The 23884-nt window shown below is 45.9% G+C and overlaps 1 protein-coding gene across 1 annotated transcript in view; it reads right to left on the reverse strand.

Annotated features, from left to right (window-relative positions):
- The window catches only part of PRKCB (protein kinase C beta), a 327110-nt gene that overhangs the window by 157901 nt on the left and 145325 nt on the right, over positions 1-23884 (reverse strand). The gene's annotated exons all lie outside the window — the stretch shown is intronic.

Here is a 23884-nt window from a genome sequence, read left to right on the forward strand (position 1 = left end):
TTAAGTCTTCCAGTCAAGAGCCCGACCCAGTGACTCTTGCCTGCAATAAGGCCTCCAGGGACAGCAGACAGTTAACCCTTAACCTGATCCCCTGGATTCTGTTTCTTCCCCCTTTATCCTCTGAGCAAGCTTCCAGAACGATCTGGAGTGATCTAAAACCCAAGTCTGAGCATAAAACCTCCCTGCTTAAAGGCCATTTGTTAATACCTCATCACCCACAGAACAGAGTTCAGAGTCCAGTGAATAGTCTGTAGGTTGTAGCAGACTGCTAGTTTTTCCAACAGTGCCCATTCTTTAATAGCAGCCCTTAAGTGTGAGCAGAAAGCGTGGCCACCCAATTAGAGATCACGTTCCCCAGCCTCTCTGGCAGCTTTGGTGTGGCTGTGTGACAAAGTTCTGGCCAATGGGATAGAGGTCCNACAGAGCCCTTAAGTGTGAGCAGAAAGCGTGGCCACCCAATTAGAGATCACGTTCCCCAGCCTCTCTGGCAGCTTTGGTGTGGCTGTGTGACAAAGTTCTGGCCAATGGGATAGAGGTCCCTTTAAAAGAATGTGTACACGCCTCCTTTCCTCTGGCCCCTTTCCTCCTTTCCTCTGAAGGAGGCATTGGAACCAAATACCTCAGACCCAAACCTGGAGCCCCGTGTTGAAAGAATAAAATTACACTACTGGCCTTGGATTTCGCCCCATTGGGCAGACACCTCAGAGAAAACCTACCTCCTGTCTTGTTTAAGCCCCTGTATTTGGGGGATACTTGTTACAGCAGCTTATTTGGTTCCCTAACAAGCATGCCCTTCACAACCTGACAGTGGAGTACAGAGGTTAAAGGTACAGACTTTGGGGCATAAACTACCTGGGTTCTTCTCAGCAGTATGACTTCAGGCAAGTGACTTAATCTCTCTGTGCTTCCATTTCCTTGTCTATAAAATGGAGGTGATGATAATGCTATACGCTTATTAGACCATTGGGACGAATAAATGGATTAATCTGTGTAGAGATCTTAGAACCACCTGGCACACTGTAAGCAGTATAAGCTCTTGTGTTATTACTACTACATCTCCCTTGTGACCCCACATGTCCCCAAATACACACTATGGTCTCAGTATACAGGACTCATCCGTGCCCTCTGGCTCCACACGTTGTCTGTCTCCCTCAAGAGTGGCTTTTCCATCACTGCGCTCACTACAAAGCTCCTTCTTCTCCTCCCCAAAGCCAGCTGGAAAGCTGCTTTCCCCGTGAAATGGTATATTGCAGAAGGTGAGAACCTGGACCCTGGGCTCCCACCCAGGGCTCATCTGACACAGCATCCTTGGGTATATGCTACCCATCTCTTCCCTCATTCCTTGGGCTCATCATGAGTTTACAGATGCAGGTGGCTTCTTAAAACTGACATTCTTGTGGGGCGCCTGGGTGGCTCAGTCGGTTAAGCGTCTGACTTCAGCTCATGTCATAATCTCATGGTTCATGGGTTCGAGCCCCGCATTGGGCTCTGTGCTGACAACTCAGAGCCTGGAGCCTGCTTTGGATTCTGTGTCTTCCTCTTCCTCTCTCTCTCTCTCTCTCTCTCCCCCCCCCTCCTGCTCATACTCTATCTCTCTTCCTCTCAAAAATAAACATAAACATTTTTTTAAAAACTGATATTCTTGTAACAGACAGGAAATAAACAAGTGAAAATAAAAAGACACAATGAGTAGATGTTATTTTATGTGCTATTCAAGTGATGAGTGTTTTTCTTGACAAATTCTATAGATAATCTGTACTGAATTTTAGTGTACATTAAAAAAAGGTGAATTTTTCCTGCATGAAAACATGGAAATACCTTAATAGGCCTGACCAAAAACATCTCCAGTCACTGAAGACTTTGGGGGCATTCACCTTAGAGCTGAGAAATACTTGCCTCAAACGCTCCAAGGAAACGCCTGTTTGTGACCGGTGTTGGCCTGTAGGGGGAGCTCAGAGCTTTCTCTCACTCCCTGCTCGCTTGGAAGAACAGATCTGGTTGGTCAGATTCCAAGACACTGATTGGCCAGGCCTCAGTGGACGGAGCTTGCACACGTGTGGAAAGGTGTACCTGCCAACTTTCTCTTTCCATCCTGTAGCTCTCCCAGCTCCCAGGAGGCGGCTGGGTTCAGATCCCGTGATCTAGCGCTGAGAGGGTTGGGAGTGGGTGGCCTGGGCCAGCTCTGCCCCCAAGCCCTGGGGCAAGTTCTCTCTCTCTTCTTGGCTCTTGTGCTCTCTTCTGCGTTCCCCGAACGCAGCTACGAATTCGTTTTGATTACGGTTTAAATTTCCTGAGGCCTACCTAGTATACAAAAAGGGGGTCTCCAAGGGCTTCAAGAGCTCGACCTTGAGATTTGGGGCAAAATCTCAACTAATAATAAGTGGCTTCCTTGCTGGGCTTCACTTTCCTCCACGCATACTTCTCCTTAGAGTATCTCAGGGAGAAGGATTTGAGCATTTCTGACTAGATATTACCAAGAACCTTCTCGGTCTCTTCATGTCTCTTCAACAAGAGGAGACGCGAGGTGGCACAAAGAATGGACAGGAAAGGAAACATGTACCGAGAGCCACCCTGTGCCAGGCAGATGCTGGATATCTCACGGGCACTTTCTCCAGCCTGCAAGCTGTTTCATTTGGAAGGTGTTACTCACTCCCATCTTAGCACCAGTGAAATGGGCCCAGGCTAGAGAGTGAGACTTTCCCCAAGGTCACCCAGCTGGCCCTCTGCAACACGGGGATTCACACCCGGGTCTGCCTGGCTCCGAAGCTGGGATGCACTAAGCTTCTCTCCCTGCTTCCCAACTTCATTAGTGCCCCCACTCTTCTGGTCCAGCTACAATAGCACTTCCTTCCTTCACTCATTCGCCCAGCAAGTGATTCCTGAGAGCCAGGGTCATGCCAAGCATTCGGGATACAACTGTGAGCAAGGAGACAGAATGCCCGCTCTCACTGAATGCACATTCTAATGGCAGAAAGAAACCAAAAACAAAACAAAATAAAATGAAAACCCAATACCCTGCCCTCCGGGATCTCCCCCATCAGAGCATTTAACCACTGTGTTGCAAGGGCATGTTTAATTCTGCTTTCCAATGCTTAGCAGGCAAGCAACATAAGGGAATTTTGCTCCGGGCATATATTGTACACAGCATACAGAAGGTGCTCAATAATGAGTGAGAGTTAGCATTTATTGAGCATTGACTCATGCCAGGAACTATTTTGCAGGGACTGACTAACTATGGGCATTAACTCATGTAATCCACACAGAAATGTGAAATGTGTACTTTACCCTCTGAAATGTGTACTTTACCCGTTTCACAGATGAGGGCCGAGGGGTGCAGTGACTTGCCCAGGGCCCCCCGCACACTCTGCACAGTGGCTGGCACCTAGTAAGAGGTTAGCAAGCTGTGGTGGCAGCTGCAGGGCTCTAATCACCCCTGCTAACCACCGAGAGCGCCTGAGCAATGCACATGCTGTTTCCGACAATGGCTTGGGGACAGGAGAAAGGAAGGCCAATTAGACAATTTGCAGGGGAAAGTTTGCTTATTTAGAGGCTGTGGAGGCTCCTCCAACCTCACTGCCCGGCCTCAGCTTTCAGGAGGGCTCACAGTTATAAGTACCAACTCCATCCACCAACCACACCATCCCTCAGACCACCCACACCAGTCAGGCCATCCCCGGACCACTTCTGTCCTCCACCCTCCGGCCACCTGGGAGAGCTTGGGATAAACCCACAGCTGTGGGACTCCACGATCCACAAGGAGAAACTTTCAGGGTGCCCGCCTAGGCCTGCTCATGCCTAGCGCCATCTCTGAGACGGGCGGGTTTGCACTTTGAGACATCCTACTTCCCCAGACATAGGTGGTCAGGTGCAGAGGTAGGCACTTGGCTCAAATGCCTCTCACATTGAGTGAATGGAACACAGGCAGCCAGGAGTCATGCAGCTCCGGGGCTGAGGTGGCCATTTTTTTTTTTTACAGTGGGCTCCAAGGAACAGAGAGGAACAAAGACAAAAGGCCACGTGACCTTGAGGGAAGGCCCTGGTTCTCGTCCCTCGGGGGCCTGGCATCCTGTCCTCCAATTCCATCTGACTCTGTCCCCTGGGTCCTCTGTGATTACGCCAACCCGAGTAGGCATCTATAACCTGCAGCCAGTGAGAAGGATCGAGATATTTCTAATCACTTTGGCTCAGGTACTGCCTACTGACCAATCAGAAGGAAGAGCAGGTTCAGCTGTGCTGGGAGTTAACTCTTCGGGTGCTGGCCATAGAGAGGTGAGAGTGGGGAGCTGGAGGGGAAGAAGGGGGTGAGTGGCAGACGAGGCTCAGAGGGCCTGGTGGCTATTTACCAATCAGTTTTAAAGTATTCCACTGTTATCAAAACTGGTACAGTAGAGTCAGTGCATACAAGTTAAATATCAGCATATCAGCCTGGCCTTTAACCAAAATACATTCCCTTCCGAGCCTCTAAAGATGTGGCCATTGACCAGCTCTGGGATGAGTCCGGGGACCCATGTAGCCTCAAAGTCAGAACTTTCCCTATGGTCTTGTTCATATCCCATCCAAAGAGCCCTCTCCCACTTTTCTGGTCAGNTGCATAGCCCAGCCACATCCCTGACCTGGGTCCTCCTTGATGCTCAGAGGCTACAATCTGGAGCCCAGGGGCCATTATCAACTTGGCAAACAAGCTATATTTGCTCCATATGGTGCTTTTTAAAAATTCAAGTTAACTGATTACATTGAAAAATCATGAAATGTCAGATAAAAATGTAAACTCTGGCCTTTTCTGAAAAACCCCAACTTATGGCAACACTGGACACACACTCCCAAGGGCTGAGCTGCCCCCTCACATAGGGATAAGCCTTCCAGTTTTCCATAGTCCCTGCCATTCCCTAGTGTCTTACACCATACTTGCTTCACTCATTTCCCCTCCCCGCCTGGTGCCTGTAGGAATTTGGGTTTCTGACTTCTCTCAGAGCCCCCCACCCTCTCTCCCTATAGTCTACCGCATGTCAACACATCCCCTAAACTTCTGAATGAGTTCATTTAGCTCAGTGCCAAATGCTTCCAGAAACAGGTTTGAAACTACTGTGTCCCCATCCCAGTACCAGCCCTTGATTTTCAGGGTCCCCGGTTGTCTCGCCCACCCTGGGAATCACATCTCCACAAGACCCTGGTATGATTCCTCTCCGCACTAGTTCATGTGGCTGGGATTCCCCCACGCTCCCTATGAGGCGAGCTTGGATTTCTGTGATCCTGCTCCCAGAGATGGCTCAATCACAAGTACAAAATAACAACGAGCTGTTGTGACTTTGCCCCCACGAATCAAACACAGACTTTCTGCCAAGCACTGTGCCAAGTGTTTGTATCACATCATTAAATCTGCAAAATGGCCAGTGGGGGAAGGGTGGTTATAACCCTGGTATTCCAGATGAGCAGACTGAGGCCTACGGAAGGAACTTGTTCAAGGTCACAAAGCAAGAACGTGGGAGAGTCACACCTGGAATCCACGTTTGCCAGACTCCAGAGATATGGGCGGCTGCGTGGGGACATCTGCTTGTCACCTGGCTGCCTCCTTGTTCCTCACTGTCCCCAGAGGGCCTCCCACCCGATGGGGATTACAGATGACAGCAAGCTTTATCTCACACAAACGCAGCTCTGGCCAGTGACAGGCTGCTTGGGCTTCCTCACCGCCACCCCCACGCCAGAGTCTTCACCATGAGCACCGATCCCCAGGACCAGAGGTCAGGCAGATCTTGGCTCAGCATCTTTGGTCCATCACCTGACTCCAGGCACAAGCAGCTAAGGAGGAAGGAAGCACAGATCAGAAACCAAAAGGGGAAAAAAATGTTTAAACATCTAAGTCACAGCCCAAAATAGCCTTTCTCAGTCTGAATGGGCTGGGTGGCTTTGTTCCCAGGTGGGCTGAAATCTGGCTGAGCTGAGGCAAAGCTGCAGGAATCAGGAAACTGGATTGAAGCACAGAGGCCAAGAAAACACACAGCGCATCAGTCAGAAGAGGAATAAAAGCAGCCTGGACATTTACAGGCTACAAAAGCCCCTGTCATCATCCCTGGACATTTACAGGCTACAAAAGCTCCTAAAGGTACATTTCCCAGGAGGCAGATGGGCAAGGTAAAATTGAAGATGATATGGAAAGGTTACAAACAGGGGCTCTGGGGTTAACTGTGTGACCTCAGGCAAGTGACTTAACCTCTCTGAGTCTCTGATTCTTGTGCACACAGTGAAGATATAAAAACAGGACCCACTTGGGGCGCCTGGGTGGCTCAGTCGGTTAAGTGTCCAACTTCAGCTCAGGTCATGATCTCACGGTTCGTGGGTTCGAGCTTCGCATCGGGCTCTGTGCTGACAGCTCAGATTCTGTGTCTTCCTCTCTCTCTGACCCTCCCCTGTTCATGCTGTCTCTATCTCTCTCTCAAGAATAAATAAAATATTTAAAAAACAAAAACAAAACAGGACCCACTTCATGGACTGGCTTCATGGATTGGCTCCCAGCACAGCACCCTGCACACAGGAAGTACAAGCTCTTGCTTCCATTATTCCAAGAAGAAAAAATCCTCACAGTGACACTTTTCCCAAGCTTCAGTCCTGAGCCATCATAATTTTGCATGTCCACATGCTACCTATACTACGTACTTGGCATTTTTCTTGAACTCGGCAGGCCTTTTACTTAAATAAACCTATTGTAAAATAAAGCTCTGTAAGGGTGTGAACTCATGGGATCGATGTGCAAATTATGTTTTTTTTCTAATACACCTTAAAGTGAGGGAACCAACTCCTAAAATAAGATTTTAAAATGTGCATCCTAACACTCTCCTTTGAGAGGCTGCAGAGACACAGATACATATTCCTAGTGGGCAGGCAGGCCAATCGCCATTTGGCATTATCTATCAAAAGTACAAATGTTTCTTCCCTGGTGACCCAATTGCCCCACTCTGGGAATATATCCTGGAGCTAAACCCGCATACATAGGAGATAATATGTGTATATGGCTGTTCACTGCAGCATTATCTATAACACCAAAATATTCTAAATAAGCCAAGTGTTACAGGTAGGGAGCGGCTTAAATACGTCATAGCATAGCTACATGGTGACATGATTCTCAGGTGTACAGAAGAATGCGTTTTTTGCACTAAGAGGGAAAAATCTTAAGGGTATATATATATGTATATATATATATATATATACACACATATATATATTTCTAATGTTTATTTATTTATTTTTGAAGGAGAGAAAGGGACAGACAGAGCTAGCACAAGTGGGGGAGGGGCACAGAGAGAGATGGAGACACAGAATTGGAAGCAGGCTCCAGGCTCTGCACTGTCAGTGAAGCGCCCAATGCGGAGCCCGAACTCACAAACTGTGAGATCATGACCTGAGCCAAAGTCAGATGCTTAACTGACAGAGCCACCCAGGTGCCCCTTAAGGATATATTTTTTTAAGTGAAATTTAAAATGAAACAGCAACAACTGAGATGCAGAAGAGGGCATGCTGCATGCCACCTTTTGTGCGAGGGAGTGAATCAGGAGAAGAAGAGTAACTAGAATCTAAGTTACTGTGCCCACAGAAAGAAACACTGGAAAGATACACTGTAACAGAAGCTAATAGAAGTGTTTGTCTATAGGGGCACCTGGGGCACCTGGGTGGCTCAGTCGGTTAAGCGTCCGACTTCGGCTCAGGTCATGATCTCATAGTTCGTGGGTTCGAGCCCTGCATCGGGCTCTGTGCTGACAGCTAGATCAGAGCCTGGAACCCGCTTTGGATTCTGTTTTNAGGCTCTGCACTGTCAGTGAAGCGCCCAATGCGGAGCCCGAACTCACAAACTGTGAGATCATGACCTGAGCCAAAGTCAGATGCTTAACTGACAGAGCCACCCAGGTGCCCCTTAAGGATATATTTTTTTAAGTGAAATTTAAAATGAAACAGCAACAACTGAGATGCAGAAGAGGGCATGCTGCATGCCACCTTTTGTGCGAGGGAGTGAATCAGGAGAAGAAGAGTAACTAGAATCTAAGTTACTGTGCCCACAGAAAGAAACACTGGAAAGATACACTGTAACAGAAGCTAATAGAAGTGTTTGTCTATAGGGGCACCTGGGGCACCTGGGTGGCTCAGTCGGTTAAGCGTCCGACTTCGGCTCAGGTCATGATCTCATAGTTCGTGGGTTCGAGCCCTGCATCGGGCTCTGTGCTGACAGCTAGCTCAGAGCCTGGAACCTGCTTTGGATTCTGTTTTCTCCCTCTCTCTCTGACCCTCCCCTGCTCACACTGTCTCTCTCTCTCTCTCTCTCACAGAAATAAATAAAACATTTAAAAAAATAGAAGTGTTTGTCTACAGAGGGAGGAGGAAACAAAATGTACAGAGAGTAAGGCTTCTCCAAAGTGTTGGGGCACCTGGGTGGCTCAGTAGGTTAAGCAACCGACCAACTTCCGCTCAGGTCATAATCTCTCGGTTTGTGAGTTTGAGCCCCTGCATCAGGCTCTCTGCTGTCAGCACAGAGCCTGCTTCCAATCCTCTGCCCCCAGTCCCTTCTCTCTTTGCCCCTCCCTTGCTCATTCTCTCTCAAAATAAATAAACTTTCAAAACAATTATGAAAAAAAAGGATATTTAAGTGTATATCTGAGTGCCACAGAAACCTCACAGCAGGTACAGCCATACCCCCAAATTGCAAACAAAATACCAAAGCTTCCTAAGAGACCAAGAAGCGCAGAAACCTTCACGGGAACTGTGTGGACTGAGGTTTGGTAAACATGAAATGTGGATCATGTGAGAAGCTGTAATTACACACGTGGACTGCGGTCGAAGGGGGAGATTATAATTTGGTGAAGATCTCTCATTTTGTTCCTGGGAAGAAAGTCAATAGAGCCGATTAGGCTGTGTAAATGTTCGTGTGGGTGAGGGTTTGCTCAAGCGTCTGATAAGCCACGCCTTCTTCCAGCCACCGCCCCTTTGCAAATAAGTAATTGTTCGATAGAAGGCCAAGCTTCTGTTGTGTAAACTTGGGTAGAATTTTAAATACGATTTCCTGCATTAAGAGCTGCACTGGGGTCAATGTCAATACCAGGGGTTAATTAAGCAGCCACATTCAAACCCAACACTGGGCTCTAGATGTTAGTAGGTTTTTGATGCGGGGGCAAGTTCTTTAACTCCTTTTAAGTGTTCACTTCTCCATCTGAAAATGGGCTAATCATTATATCTAATTCCTAAGTTAATGAGAGTTCAGTGAATGAATTCATGGCAGGATACCTAGTAATCCCTGGTGTAAGTAAACATTTAATACGCGTTCACTGTTATCATGAATTTTCTGTCCATACCCTTTGTCTGTATTTAAATTCAAGTTGTTTCTTTCTAAACGACTTGTAACACATTTCCCATATAATCATTAGGGATATGAATCATTCACCTACAATACATGCAGTAAATATTTTCACAGTTTTTCATCTGCCTTTTAATTTTGTTTTTCCTTGTTCAACATATAATAAGGCGCGCGTGTGTGTGTGTTGAAATAAAGTGCCAATTTTTCCCTTTTCTTTATAGTCTGTGTCTCTGCTGTTATATTTAGAAAGTCCTTCCCAGTACAGTATTTTCTTCAACATCCTACAGTTTTACTTTCTGCATCGAGATCCTTACTTCTCTTGGAATTCATCTTAGCAGGAGCTCAGAGGAAAGACCTTCATTTTTTTCCCCTTAATGTTCAGCCAGTTGTAACAACAACTGTATGGGGATGTGTCTTCTCCCTGCTGACTTCTATCATGCAGTCCTTTCTCGTGTATCCTTTGTTCACATCTCCATTTTCTCTTCCGCTCCACTGAATTCTCTCTGGTCCTGCCTCACTACCACACTACTTAATATGTCAGAGGTTTACAATATCTGAGCATCTAAAAGCATGCATTTTATACCCACCTGCCCCTACCCCAACACTGAAAATGTTCATGGTTATTCTCACGCACATAGTTTTCCAGATTATATTGGAAATGCCCATCTCTGCCAACCCTACTTATTTTACTGTCCTTCTAGCAAAATCCCCACCTACAGCACCAGCTCAATGGACAGTAGAACATCTGATCTTGGGCTTCCAGCCAGTGCTGAGTGGACCAAGATCTGGTTGGTGGCGTGCGGGTTATGAAGGAAGAACTGGACCGATCAGAATTTACAAGGAACCAGTGCAGTATTGGGAGCGGAGCAGAGCTAAGGGGGTAGGGGGGTGGNGAGAAGAGGGGGAGAGAGAGAATGAATTCACATGTAATTTGAGTCCTTTATGTCCTTCCAGAAAACTTGTCTTTTCTAAACTCTTCTTAGTTGCCACGAATGTTAAGCTAGTCTTCCTTTCCAGGGTTTATATTTTATTTCAACAAATGATCTCAATTCATTAGCTAAGTCGGTGGTTTTCAACCTGATGACGCCAACCACTGTGGCATGCGTGCAAAAAAAAATTTTTTTTTTGGCAGGGATGTATTTCCAGGCCTCTGTGTGGGACTCACAGCAATGGGGAGCCACGTTTTTCTGGGGGTGTTGCATTGCTCAGAATTACACAGAACACTGGTGAGAAGCTCAGAACTAGGGACACTCACTGGCCCTGGTGGCTGCCGCAGGCTGGACGTGAGTCCTGGCCACGCCCTCTTTGCGGGGTCCCCATGGTCTCCACTCACTGCTGGCTGGCCCCTGCTGGCATCTCAGCAACTCCTGCCAGATCCCAACCCCAACTAGGATAACCAAGGGACACCACGTGAAACAGCAGCTGCATCCATTCATTGAGCCTCAGAGAGAAATGTAGATCCCCTCCCTGTCGGCCCCCGGCCCGTGGGTAAAAGTGAGAGTCCTCAATTTCACAGTGAACAGGGAACTGCCTTCCTTCTTCTGGAAGGCTGTGTGCACTTACAAGCCAGCTCCAACTCCAAGTGGCTTCAAGACGTCAAGCACTTGATGGGCAGATTTGGCTCCAATGTGGTCCCTGAGTCAGCAGAGAGTATGAGAAGCCCCATCCTTTCCAGCGGGTGAAGCCTAGAGGCGGTCAGGTGTCTCCCAGTTTAGCAAAGCATGCAGTTCACCAGGAACAAGCGGTTTAGTAGGATATGTAAAAGCTGAGGCTTCAGGTCAGGTTGCCCAGATTGAAAAGCCAGCTCCACCTCCTACTGGCTGCGCCCCTTGGCCAAGTTGCTTAAAAGCTCCATACTTCATGTTAACTGGCGATAACAATGGTTATTTCCTGGGATTGTTATGGGGTGTGCATTACCGAAAACCTTTAAAACAGCTGCCTAACACAGAGAGGAAGTAAATACAAGCTGTTATTATTAATTATTAATTATTGCTGGCCAGGCCATCCCTAGGTCTACTGAGTGATAACTTTTCCCAATAATCCCCATTGACATTCCCACCTCTTGAACTTCCATCTTGATTTCCTGCACCAATCCCTTCCACTAAAGCAATCAGCTATTCATTCATTTATCCATTTATTTACCCAATATTTGCTGAGGGTGTCAGGTGCTGGATGAGTAGAAGCAGACACAGGGTCTGCCCTCGAGGGCCCCAGCCTAGTTCAGAGGAGACCGTGAAGAAAGAAGCACAAAAAAGTCAACTTCGGACCGCTGCAGAGAAGCCTGTCGTGCTTAGACAGCTTTGGTGAGGGGTTCAGCTGGGCAGACAGGTCTGGGAGGCTTCCCTGACAAGAGGTGCATGAGCTGAGATCTGAAGGATGGGGGAGCAAAATCTGGACAGAAGGCTCCAGGCTGGAGCTCTGCCCCAACCCCAGAGGGAGCTATTTCACTGCACAGGCTCCCGCTTCAACTCCCGTGGACTTGGCTGACATCACCCCACTGCCACCAGCCTGGCCAAGCTCTGCCTCAGCCCCTACCTCCATCCCCAGCTTGGACTCCTCAGCTATGACATAGACCCTAGCCCCCATGGGAGGGAATGTAGTCGAGAGCTCATGAGTCAGACTCTAAAGCCAGAGTCTGAATTCAATCCCAGCTCTGTTATTTCAGAGCCATGCAGCCTTGAGCAAGTTACTTACATTATATTAGCCTTGATTTTTCCACCTGTAAAATGGAGCCAAAAGCTGTCATGTGGAGGGACACTACAGCAGACTAGCACACATAAGGCCAGGCTTCCTAGGATTGAGTCCCAACCCAGCAACTTCCTAGCTGTGTGACTTTAGGCAGGTTACCTAACGTCTCTGTGCTTCAATGTCCTCTTTAAAGTGGGAATAATAACAGCTCTGCAATCTCATGAGAAGCTAATGAGTTAATATTTGTAAAAGAGTGCTCAGTAAACATCATGTAAGCATCTGTTGAATATAAGCAATAAATGTCCCTGCCTTCTAGGTTTGTGAGGATTCATGAGACCATGATTATATATCATGCTTTAGCCCAGTGACTAACAGGTAGTCTGGACCCCATAAATGTTAACTTAAAATGAAAACTCCATCTGTGACCTTGGGCAAGTCACCTCATGCTCTGGTCTCAGTTCCCCCTTCAGAAAACAATGGGGTTAACAGAGCCCTCCCCAGGGCCCTTCAAGTTCTAACAACCTCAGTGTCCAGGCTCTTAAGAGTCTGCCCCGCCCCTTCCTGTGCAGGTTGCTATGTGAATTCATTGCTCAGAGTGCACAGTGGTCTTTCAGGGGCCCATCACACTGCCACAGATCACACCGTGGCATTATAAATAAATCCCCCATCACCCGCAAAATACGCACATGCATCCTTGCCCCTCCCCACCCCTCCTCCCGCAGCGGTGCTGTAGGCCCACAAAGGGAGGTGCACCCCTCTCTCCTTGCTGAGTGAGGGTTGCCCAAAAGCAAGAGCCGGACATAGGTCACAGAGTTACTCAACTAGCAAAGATGCTGTCAGTTTGATTTCTGGGTGTAGGGCACAGTGCCCAGCTTCCTGACAGCTCCGTCTGCGACAGAGGCCCTCGGCGTACCCACGCCTGCATTTCAGAGGGGCAGGAAGAACCTTCCTGCAGAAGGACATGAGGAACACTGCTAACAGTGCCTGGCAGGCCACCATCAGCACCTGGGACTCTGGGCACCACAAGACCATGGAGGGTCTTATTCTAATGATGCTAACCACTAGAAATGAGGATCCTAAGCCATTAGGTCCAGAGAGACAAGAAGCCTAACTGAGGAAGATGAGTTCTGTGCATGCTGGCCCTTCACCCTTGACCAAGAACACCACTCTGCTCCACGGAAAGTTCTGGAAGCTATCATGTGCCTGACACTGCACTACACGTATAGTGATCAAACAGCAGACACTGACCCCACCTTCAAGGATTCATAGACTCCGGTGGGGGATAATAATTATAGCTGACCCTTGAACAAGGCAGGGATTAGGGGTGCCGACCACACCCCCATGGTTAAAAATCCATAATTAACTTCTGACTCCCCAAACACTTAACTACGAATAGCCTCTGACCATAAGCCTTACTGATAACATAAATAGTGGATTAACACATATTTTGTATGTGTATTATATACCATATTTTTATAATAGAGTAAGCTAGAGAAAAGAAAATGTTATTAAGAAAGTCATAAGGAAGAGAAAATATCTATGTTATTGAATCGCAAAAAATCCACACATAAGGATGTGCTCAAGGGTCAACAGTATGAGAGTAACAGCTAACATATTCCTGGAACTGTGCTAAGAACTTTACATATAATTCATACATCTGACCCTCACTGATCACGTGAAGTAGGTTTGTTTTTCTCCCCATTTCACTGGGGAGAAAAGTGAGGCACAGAGAAGTTAAGTCACTGGCCCAAAGTCACACCTCTGGTGATTTGGGTGCAGGATCTGGGCTTTTTGTCACCATGTAAGTAAATGTAAAGTGGCCCTGTGATGTGTGACAGCGAGGAGTGGTACATAGTGCTCAAAGAGTGAAAACTAGAAGAACGGACCTGGTCAGGGAGATCAGGAAGGGCTTCCTTGAGGAGGTGATGCTTGAGCCATGGTCTGGAGGGTGAGTTTTGAGTCTACCAAGGTGCTTAACCCTGGAGGCACATTACAGTAAATCGGGAGGCTTTGAATCAATCAAGAGATTCTGATTGACTTGTCTGGGATGGGCCCAGGCACTGGTATTGGGTTATACAGCCTCGCAGAGGATTCGGATATGCAGCCAGGATGGGGCCTCCCTGAACTCAGGGGCAGAAGAGAGAGAGGAGCTCAGCACAGGGAGCCCCTGTGCAACCTCCTGGTGTGGGAGAGCAGAGAGGGCCGGAGGCTGCAAGGAGGAACCTCAGTGTGGAGGAAGGATGTGGTCAAGGAGGGGCTGCAGGGGTGACAGGGCCTTCTGAGCAGGGTGACCCTACAATTTCTCTTCCGAAGGGGATTCTAAGAATGACAGGAATGCCAAGGGCACAAACCCTTCAGGATTCCAGTGCAACATGACAACCAGGTCTGTCTCCAGGAAAGCGTGGCAAAGGAGGATGTGTGAAACCCTTGCTTAACAGCCACGTCAGAGCATCGGCTTTGCCCCAAGGACAATGGGAAGCCACTGACGTGTTTCCAGCAAGGACGATGACATGATCATATCTGGTTTCATAAAAGACAACTCCACTGTAATGTGGAGGTGACAGGCTGGTGAGACAGAGAGGAATCCGGGAATCAGAACAAGGGGTCCAGGGCGGGTGAGTGGAGCCTGGACTCGGGTCCTGTCTCTGGGGATGGAGAGAAGTGGGCAGCAGCATATCATGGTGGGTAAGAGCAGGCTTGAGAGCCAGACCAAGTTCAAATTCAGATGTGGCTTATTAGTCATATGAGCTGGCAAGTCAGCTAACTTCCGTGTAGATTGGGCATAGAAAGAGGATCTCTCTCATGGGGTGAGGTTTCAATGAGTTAGTGCATGTAATCACTTAGAAGAGCGCCTGGCATATGATAGGCATTAGATAAATGTTAGCTATAATTACTATTCAGGAGGTACAACAGGAGCTGGCAGTGGAGAGAATATGAGGGAAGGGAAACTCCAGGGACACAGAAGAAGAAGCCCTAAGAATGGAGCACTGCTCTGTAGGATTCTGGAAAGTCACAGTTGAAGCGTGAAGAAGCTCAGAGATAGAAAGTGGCATGAAGAAGGGCTGAGAAGCAGAATCAAGGAGCAGAGCCTGGGCCGGAAGGCCAAGATTGAAAGCAAAAACGGGTCCAAGATTCTGAGTCAAGCACTTACATAATATGCCAGGCGCTGTGTTCAGCTTTGTGCATACATTAGCTTATTTAATACTTACGAAGTAGGTATATTATCATCCTCATCCTGAAAATGTAGAAGCAGGGCCACAGAAAGAGTAGGTAACTTATCCAGAGTCACAGTTAGTACGTAGAAAGCTGAGCTTTGAACCCAGGCAGGCTGGCCCCAGAGTCCATACTCTTAATTTCCAAGGCCATAAACGTTCTGCCCTCACTCCCAAACTACCACTAAAATTTTTAAAAAATAAAAGGTTTAAAAATAGGAGAATTCGTTTCAGCCCAGAAGTCAGGGAGAGGTGCCAAGCAGATGTCAAAAACTCTTCAAATGTTTTTCAATATATGAAAAAGGTGAGGCTTGAAGTGGCCCGGATCTCCCAAGCCAAAGCAAGTCCTGACCAAACGCGGGAAGCCAAAGTGAGTCCTTGAAGGCGCCTGAGCAGTCCCTGGCGGCAGCAGGCATTTGATAATCCTGCAGAATGATGAATGACGTCCTCTCAGAGCCCTCAGGAGAAGCAAGTGGCTGCCAGACCCACCTGCAAAAGCCAGTGACAACAGCAGGCGGCGCTGTAGCAGCTGTTTCCCTGGACCAGGGCTGGCTCCCCAGTCACAGCAAGGGGTGTGCCTTAGCCCATTTAAAGCTCAACCACGCCGCCAGGGAAAAGGGACCTGGGCACACTTCTAAGGTTCTCCGCCTTGGAATGTTGCACCCTCCCTACTTCCCCAAAGAACACTGATTTAACTAAATTCACATTTTCTCTTCTTCCTTTTTAAGAAAAGTTTATTTATTCTGAGAGGAAGAGAGACAGAGAGCACGAGGGAGGGACAGAAAGAGAGGAAGAGAGAAAATCTCAAGCAGGCTCCACACAGTCAGCAAGGAGCTTGATGTGGGGCTTGAACTCACAAACCATGAGATCGTGACCTAAACCGAAATCAAGAGTCAGACGCTTAACTGGCTGTGCCCTCCAGGCACCCCTTCTCCTTTTGTAAGAACGGTTGGGGAGACTTTCTGCTGACAGTTCCCACCTACAAATGTAGAGCTTACTCACTGGTGGTGTCCAGAAGGAACTCAGTCCGAAAACGTGCTTAAAAAACACCACAGCTGTCATTCTCAGATTTTTTTGTCAACATCAAAATTTAGGAGATTCAGACTTCTCTTGAAAAATGAACAATCTGGATTTCGGTCCTTTAAAGAGCAGGAAATTTTTTTACAATGGAGCTGGGTGGTGGCTTCTCTTTGAGACAGGGTGGACACTCCCTGTTGTCACACACTTGATTCAGCTACTTACCTGCCAGGCCCTCGGTGGCTTTGAAGTTAGAAATCCTGATAAATAATTGAATGAGTCTTCCAAAGTCATGTGGCCACAAACAAAACATTGAGGAAAGCAGAGGAAAGAAGGGGTCTACTGTATAATGCTATCTGTACAGACTTCAAGATCAGGCACCCTGGTTTCCACAGTGGCTGCACCATTCTGCATTCCACCAACAGTGTGCAAGATTCCCATTTCTCCACATCCTCCCCAACACTTCTTGTCTTTGGTTTTGTTTGATGCCAGTGATACTGACAAGTGTGAGGTGATATCTCACTGTGGGCTGGGTTTGCATTTCCTGATGATAAGGGATGTTGAGCATTTTTTTTTCATGTACCTGTTGGCCACTTGTAGGTCTTCTTTGGAGAAATGTCTATTCAAGTCCTTAGCCCATTTGGAGGTTCTTCAAAAAATAAAAAATAGAACTACCATATGATCCAGCAATCCACTTCTGGGTATTTATCCAAAAGAACTGAAATCAGGATCTTGAGGATATAGCGGCACCCCTAAGTTCACTGCGACATTAGTCACAATCACCAAGGTGTATGTCTATCAACAGATGAACGAATCACAAAAATGTGGTGTAGGGGCGCCTGGGCGGCCAGTCAGTGAGCGTCCGACTTTTGATTTCAACTCTGGTTATGATCCCAGAGTCACGGGATCAAGCCCTGAGTTAAGCTCCATGTTAAGCATGAAGCCTGCTTAAGTTGTCCTCTCTTTCCATCTGCTCCTCTCCCCGACTCGCAATCTCTCTCTGTCTAAAATAAAAAATAAAAATAAATAAAATCTTAAAAAAAAATAAAATGTGATATGTATATGCAATGGATTATTATTCAGGCTCTGAAAAAGAAGGAAATTCTACAATATAGGACATGGATGAAGTCTGAGGACATTATGTCAAGTGAAATAATAAGCCAGACACGGAATGACAAATGCTGCCTAATTCCACTTAGATGTGATATCTAATAGAGTCAAACTCAGAGAATCCAAGAGTAGTAGTTGCCAGACACTGGGGAGAGGGGGGTGCAGGGAGTTCCTAACCAATGGGCATAAAGTTTCAGTAAGTGAGCCAAATAAGCTCTAAAGATGCATACAACATTGTGCTTGTAGTCAACAGTGCTGTACTGTGCACTTAAACGTGCATTAAGACAGTAGATCTTATGTTAAGTGTTCTTTCTGAAATAATGAACTGAAAGAAAATAAAATGATAGTAAATAGTTCAATGAAACAAAAAGTGAGCACTGACTGCTGGCCTGGGTAGCCGGTCTGACAGAAGGGGTGGGAGGTGTGGGAAGTAGAAGGCACCCCAGAAAGCCTCTGGTTATAGAGAAATGTTTGCTTGTGGGGATCCATCAAGATGGACGCTTTTCATGCACAGCAAACAGTTTTCAAAACCGTGTGACCACTGCGAACTAAAACCAGCACCTTTAATTCCAAATTGTAAATTCCTAAAGAGAGAATTTGATCAGTCCAGCTTGGGACAAATGTCCACATTTGGACCAAATGGGGCCAAGGCTGTGGGGTCACAGAGCTTGGGGTGGGGGAGGTGCATATCTGGAAAGGCAGTTCTTGGAGAAGAAGGTTGTCTACTTCAGTTAGATTCATCTGGATGGACAGAGTTGAGGTTATGAGGCAGTCTGGGGTACTGAGTAAGAACACGGCCCTGGGGGCCAGATTGCCTACATTTGAATCCTGGCTCTACCACCCACTGGTCATGTTTTCTTGGGCAAGTCACTTAGTCTCGGAGTGCCTCAGTTTCCTCATCTGTAAAATGAGGGTGATAACAATGGTATTTCTAGAGTGTAATGAAGAATAAAGAGCTATTATATGTAAAGTGCTTACAACAGAATTATATCTATGAATGCTGGCTCTTGGATATTACTAATTTTTTTTTTACTTTTTTAATGTTTTTAATTTTGAGAGAGAGACAGAGTGCAAGTGGGGGAGGGAAAGACAGAGAGGGAAACACAAAATCTGAAGCAGACTCCAGACTCTGAGCTATCAGCACAGAGCCTGAGTGGAACTTGAACTCATGAACCATGAGATCTTGACCCGAGCTGAAGTCGGACGCTCAACCACCTGAGCCACCCAGACACCACTTGGATATTACTATGTTTAAAAAATACTGTATTTAGGGGCTCCTGGCTGGCTCAGTCAGAAAAGCATATGACTCCTGATCTCAGGGTCATGAGTTCGAGCCCTCATTGGGTGTAGAGATTACTAAAAAATAAGTAAATAAACAAACTTAAAAAATAATAATAAAAATACTGTGTTTAGAAATCCTAGAACCCCAGGCCACTGCAGACAGGGGGAGCTATCAGGAATACAAAAAGTTGGAGACAGAAGGAAGACTAGAAATGAGGCCTTCTGACTCTGGGACCAGTGCCTTTCACATCCCTGCAGGCTGTCTCTCTCCAGGGTCATTAGCCTTTCGATTTCTCTACTTCCCCCAAGCCTTCAGACTCCATGGGCTAAATCTCTGGGAAACTGTCTTTCTCAGGCTCTGAGGCTGCCAACAAGGAGAAGCCAAAATAATTCATAAGGCAGGACACCTCCACCTCATTCAAATCACAGCAGCCCTACCCTTTCAGCGCAGGAGAAACAGTTGGTTTCTGTTCTCTGGATGCTGCGCATCATGGATTTGCTTCTTCCTCCACAGCATGAAGCTCCGCGTCTTTATGACCATGAGAGACAAAGAACTATTGAGAAGCAATTCGTGCTGACCTTTACCCACTGCTTCCGCATTGCGCAAGCCATCACAGGCATGGGGCAGATGGGAGGGGAAGAATCGGGTGCAATTCACCCCGCAGTCAGTCGGAGGAAGCGCATTTTATCACATCGCCCTCATTTGATCAGACTTTTCTTCCAAGCAGCCCAGGGGAGGTGTCTGTGTGATTCCATTTCGCAGCAAGAGAGATGGATACAGGCCATGCCAAACACACTCTCTAAGTGAAACCCACTTAGAGTGAAACCCACTCCCTTAGTGAAACCTACACTCTCCTGTGAAACCCACTCTATAGACCCGAAAGGACCACTGGTGATAATAATATTGGCATGTATTCCATACCAGGCTTGGCATGAAGCCCTTCACGTGGATTAACTCATCTGATCTTCAGCTGAACTTTAAAAGGAGGCTGTTCTTTTATCCTGTTTTTACAGATGAGGAAACTGAGGCAGGGGGCAGGTAACTAGCCCAAGTTTATCCAGCTATTTAGTTAATGGTAAACCTAGCATTCAAATACAACCACCCCCGTTTCAGAGCCAGGAGATAATATTGCCTTACATTGATGAACAAACTCAGTTACCCATCAGAATTACCTGAAGGACTTTAAAATACCTGTTTCCAGGCCTTTGTCTATATTTCTTCAGATGGGATCTGTTTTTAGCAGGCTCCCAAAATAATCCTAAAGCATTCAAACTATCTGTACTCTGCAAAGCTGCCATTTATAAATTGTAGTGGTCGTGTGTTGTTTTGATCTGCCAAATCTCTCTGCTTTCTTGTTTCATTCATTCATTCATTCATTCATTCATTCATTCATTTTGGTAGCAATGTCTCATTTCTCCTTTGAAAGCCATCCCACCTACACTGTGTTGTCTTGGAAGGAACACTGTAAAGACCCAGCCAAGGGCTACTTCAGTAACTTGAACTTGACCAAATTAATACTCTTCTTCCAGAATTTGAATTTAAAACCAAAGCAATACAAGAACCAAACTGAGACACAGCTGGTCTGATCAGGTTTTCTTCCAATTCTCTAAAGTGCATCATATCTTTTCCAATGAATTCTAACTTAAGTTAACCAAAGGTGGTTACACCAGTAAAAGACCCACCAGTGTGGAAGAAACCCACATCTACCACAGATATCCCCTCTACAGCATCCACAACAACTAATCTTTGCTCTGCTGACACGGGAAGTGAAAACCCTTATACAGCAACCGGTTGATCAGTTTGGGAAGCTCTTCTGTATCCCAAATAGATGGTCTCCAGTCCTGATTCTGTCTTTTGAATCTATACTTAAAAAACTCTATAGAACAGGTCTTTGAATATTTAATGACAGCCTCGCCTCTGAGCTAAAAAGGCCAGCTCTCAGAGCACCTCCAAGCCCCGCAGTGACACAGCCTTTTGGCATTTGGTAGCACACACTCCGGTTACTGAGCACTTGCCATGAATGCAGAAGTTATAGGCTGCAATGTTACATAACACAAATTAAATGTATCTTCAGCAGAACGATGCACTTTCAGATTTAGAAAGGTAATAGGTTTAAATAAAACAGACAGACTGCCTGTACTGTTTAGACTGAACTGCACCTGACATTATTTATCCTCGAGAGACACAGATGGGTCTTCTTCGGTCCAAATGGTGGACTATGGTGAGATCTTACATGATGCCAAGAGAGATGGTGAACCCTAACTTGTTTCACTTCATGGAAGGAACTAGATAGGCTTGGAGCATCATCAGAACCCATCTGTGGGGGTCCCCAGTTGTGAGACTGAACAACCTAGGCTTCGAAAAACATGGAGGACACTGTTGTGTTGCTTTATCTGGGCCAAGAAGACCAGCCAACGCAGGAAGAGGTGGGCTTCTCTCTGAAAACAGAGGTGCCCTCCTGCCTCTAGTGTTGAGGTGGGAAGTGCACAGGACCTTAGACTGTGGCAGAGCTAGGACTTCCCTCCTTCTCTGAGGCCAAAAGAGAGTTTTGGCCCAAGTTTATCAGGGGCCAGAATATTTTTTTTAAGTTTATTTATTTTTGAAAGAGATAGAGACAGAGCATGAGCATGAGCATGAGTGGGGAGGGGCAGAGAGAGAAGGAGACACAGAATCTGAAGAAGGCTCCAGGCTCTAAGCTGTTAGCACAGAGCCCAACACGGGGCTTGAAGTCACAAACTGCAAGATCATGATCTGAACCAAAGTCGGACACTTTACTAACTGAGCCACCCAGGCACCCATAGCAGGATAAGATAAGGAATCTTATCAGGGGCATCTGAAGATTCTCATTTGGGGGATAAGCTGGCTCCCAAATGGTGGATGACCTCAGGAGTAACCATATCCAGAAGCAACTGCAATTGCTTACAGTTATACTCCAGCCATCATTCACATTTGATTTTAACTGAATTAAGTGGGGAGCCTGAGTCCACGCTGGAGGTGAAGTAGCACCAAAAACAAGCAAGATGGGAGAAATCAGTTAAAGAACATCCCAAAGTGATCTCCAGAGCTCTGCAGGCAACAATCCGGAATAAGACAGTGAGCAAAACTGACAAGTGGCCGCCAAAATATGTTTAGAAAATGTGGCCTTTTGTTTTTACATGTGCGTATATTTTTATATTTTCTGACATATCATACCATACACAATGCTTTGCTGTCTGCCTTTTTCACTGAGTAATATATAATGACTATATTCTCATGTCAATAATATCTTAATCACTGTGACTTTTTAAGTGTAAGTTGCATATAATAATGTACAGATTTTAAGCAGACACTTTTGTCAGTTTTAAAAAGTGTGTACAGGGGCGCCTGGGTGGCTTAGTCTGTTAAGCGTCCGACTTTCGCTTAGGTCATGATCTCGCGGTTCGTGGGTTCGAGCCCCGCGTCGGGCTCTGTGCTGACTGCCAGCTCAGAGCCTGGAGCCTGTCTCAGTCTGTGACTCCCTCTCTCTCTGACCCTCCCCTGCTCATGCTGTCTCTCTCTCTCTCTCTCTCTTAGAAATAAATAAAAATATTTTTCAAAATAAATACATAAAATAAAAAGTGTGTACACCTTTATAGGCATGATCTCAATCAAGATATAGAACATTTCCAGTTGTGGGACGCCTGGGTGGCTCAGTCGGTTAAGTGTCCAACTCTTGGTTTCGGCTCGTGAGTTTGAGTCCTGCATTGGGTCCTGGGCTGATGGACTGGAACCTGCTTGAAATTCTCTCTCTCTTTCTTCCTCTGCCCCCACCCTTACCAGCTCATGCACTGGTACACATGCTCTCTCTCTCTCAAAAATAAAAAAATAAACATTTAAAAAAAAAAAGAATATTTCCCGTTGTTAGCAGGCTACCCAGATATTGTGACATTTTAATAACTGTGCAGCACCCAGATTTGAGATACATTTTACTTACATGAACCCCAATTGGCAGCCATTTAGGGAGTTTCCAAATTTTGTTAGTATGAATACTGATGCAATGAATATCACCTTTGCTAAATATAGCTCCATATCCTTAAACAACTCCTCAGCAAAAATTTCTAGAACTGTAATTCTTAGGTCCAAAAGGATTAGGCTTAGTAATTATTAGGTCAAAGAAAAGTCATTAAGTCTTTTGATACATGTGGGTAATTTTCTCTTGAGAAGGATTATACTGATTTACACACTCACCAGTAATATATTAGGGTACATTTTACCTCCTCTTCCTCTTATTATGTTTGTGGCTTGAGACCTATTTATTTTGACATTATTACTAAGACCATCTTTTATATTTATGTATGTTTTTTGAAGTATATCTTTGCCCATTTTATTTCTTTTTAAGAGGACAGGTGATTCCTTTTTTTTTTTAAAGGTTTATTTATTTATTTTGAGAGAGAAAGAGCGTGCACACATGCAAGCAGGGGACAGGCCAGAAGAAAGAGAGAAAGAATCCTAAGCAGGCTCCACAATGTCAGCACAGAGCCTGATGCAGAGCCCAAACTCACAAACTGTGAGATCATGACCTGAGTTGAAATCAAGTCAGAGGCTTAACTGACTCAGCCACCCAGAAGCCTTCCTACCGTTTTTATTTTTAACCTATGCTTTACGTTTCTCTTATACATTGCCTAGAATTATACATTGTTTATCCAATCTGATAGTCTTTACCTTTTTAGTAGAGAATTTCAATCCATTTACATTTGTTAGATAACTGATGCTATCTGCTATCACTTCTACCATCTTAGTATATACTTTCCAGAAATCATAATTCCTTGCTGGCTTACTTTTATCTTTGTTCCTATATTTTAATTTCTAGATTGTTTCTTTCACATTTAAAAAAATGTCTGTTTGGGGCACCTGGTGGCTCAGTTGGTTAAGTGTCCAACTCTTGGTTTCAACTCAGGTCATGATCTCACATTTTGTGCGCTCAAGCCCCACATTGGGTTCTGCACTGACAGGGTGGAGGCTGCTTCAAATTTCTCTCTTCCTCACTCTCTGCCTCTCTGTGGCTTCTCTCTCTTAAAATAAATAAATAAATAAATAAATAAATAAATAAATAAATAAATAAATAAATAGTCTATTTGAACCAATACGTCTATTCCAACAATTAAATAGTATTAAATATCTTATTTAGCACTTGTTAATCTAGACTCATCATTTACTATAGTTTACTTTTTTAAGGTTTATTTATTTTGATATATATAGAGAGAGAGACAGAGAATGCATGTG

This window comes from Crocuta crocuta, unplaced genomic scaffold (genome assembly GCF_008692635.1).
Source record: "Crocuta crocuta isolate KB4526 unplaced genomic scaffold, BGI_CrCroc_1.0 scaffold73, whole genome shotgun sequence".
Lineage (NCBI taxonomy): Eukaryota > Metazoa > Chordata > Mammalia > Carnivora > Hyaenidae > Crocuta > Crocuta crocuta.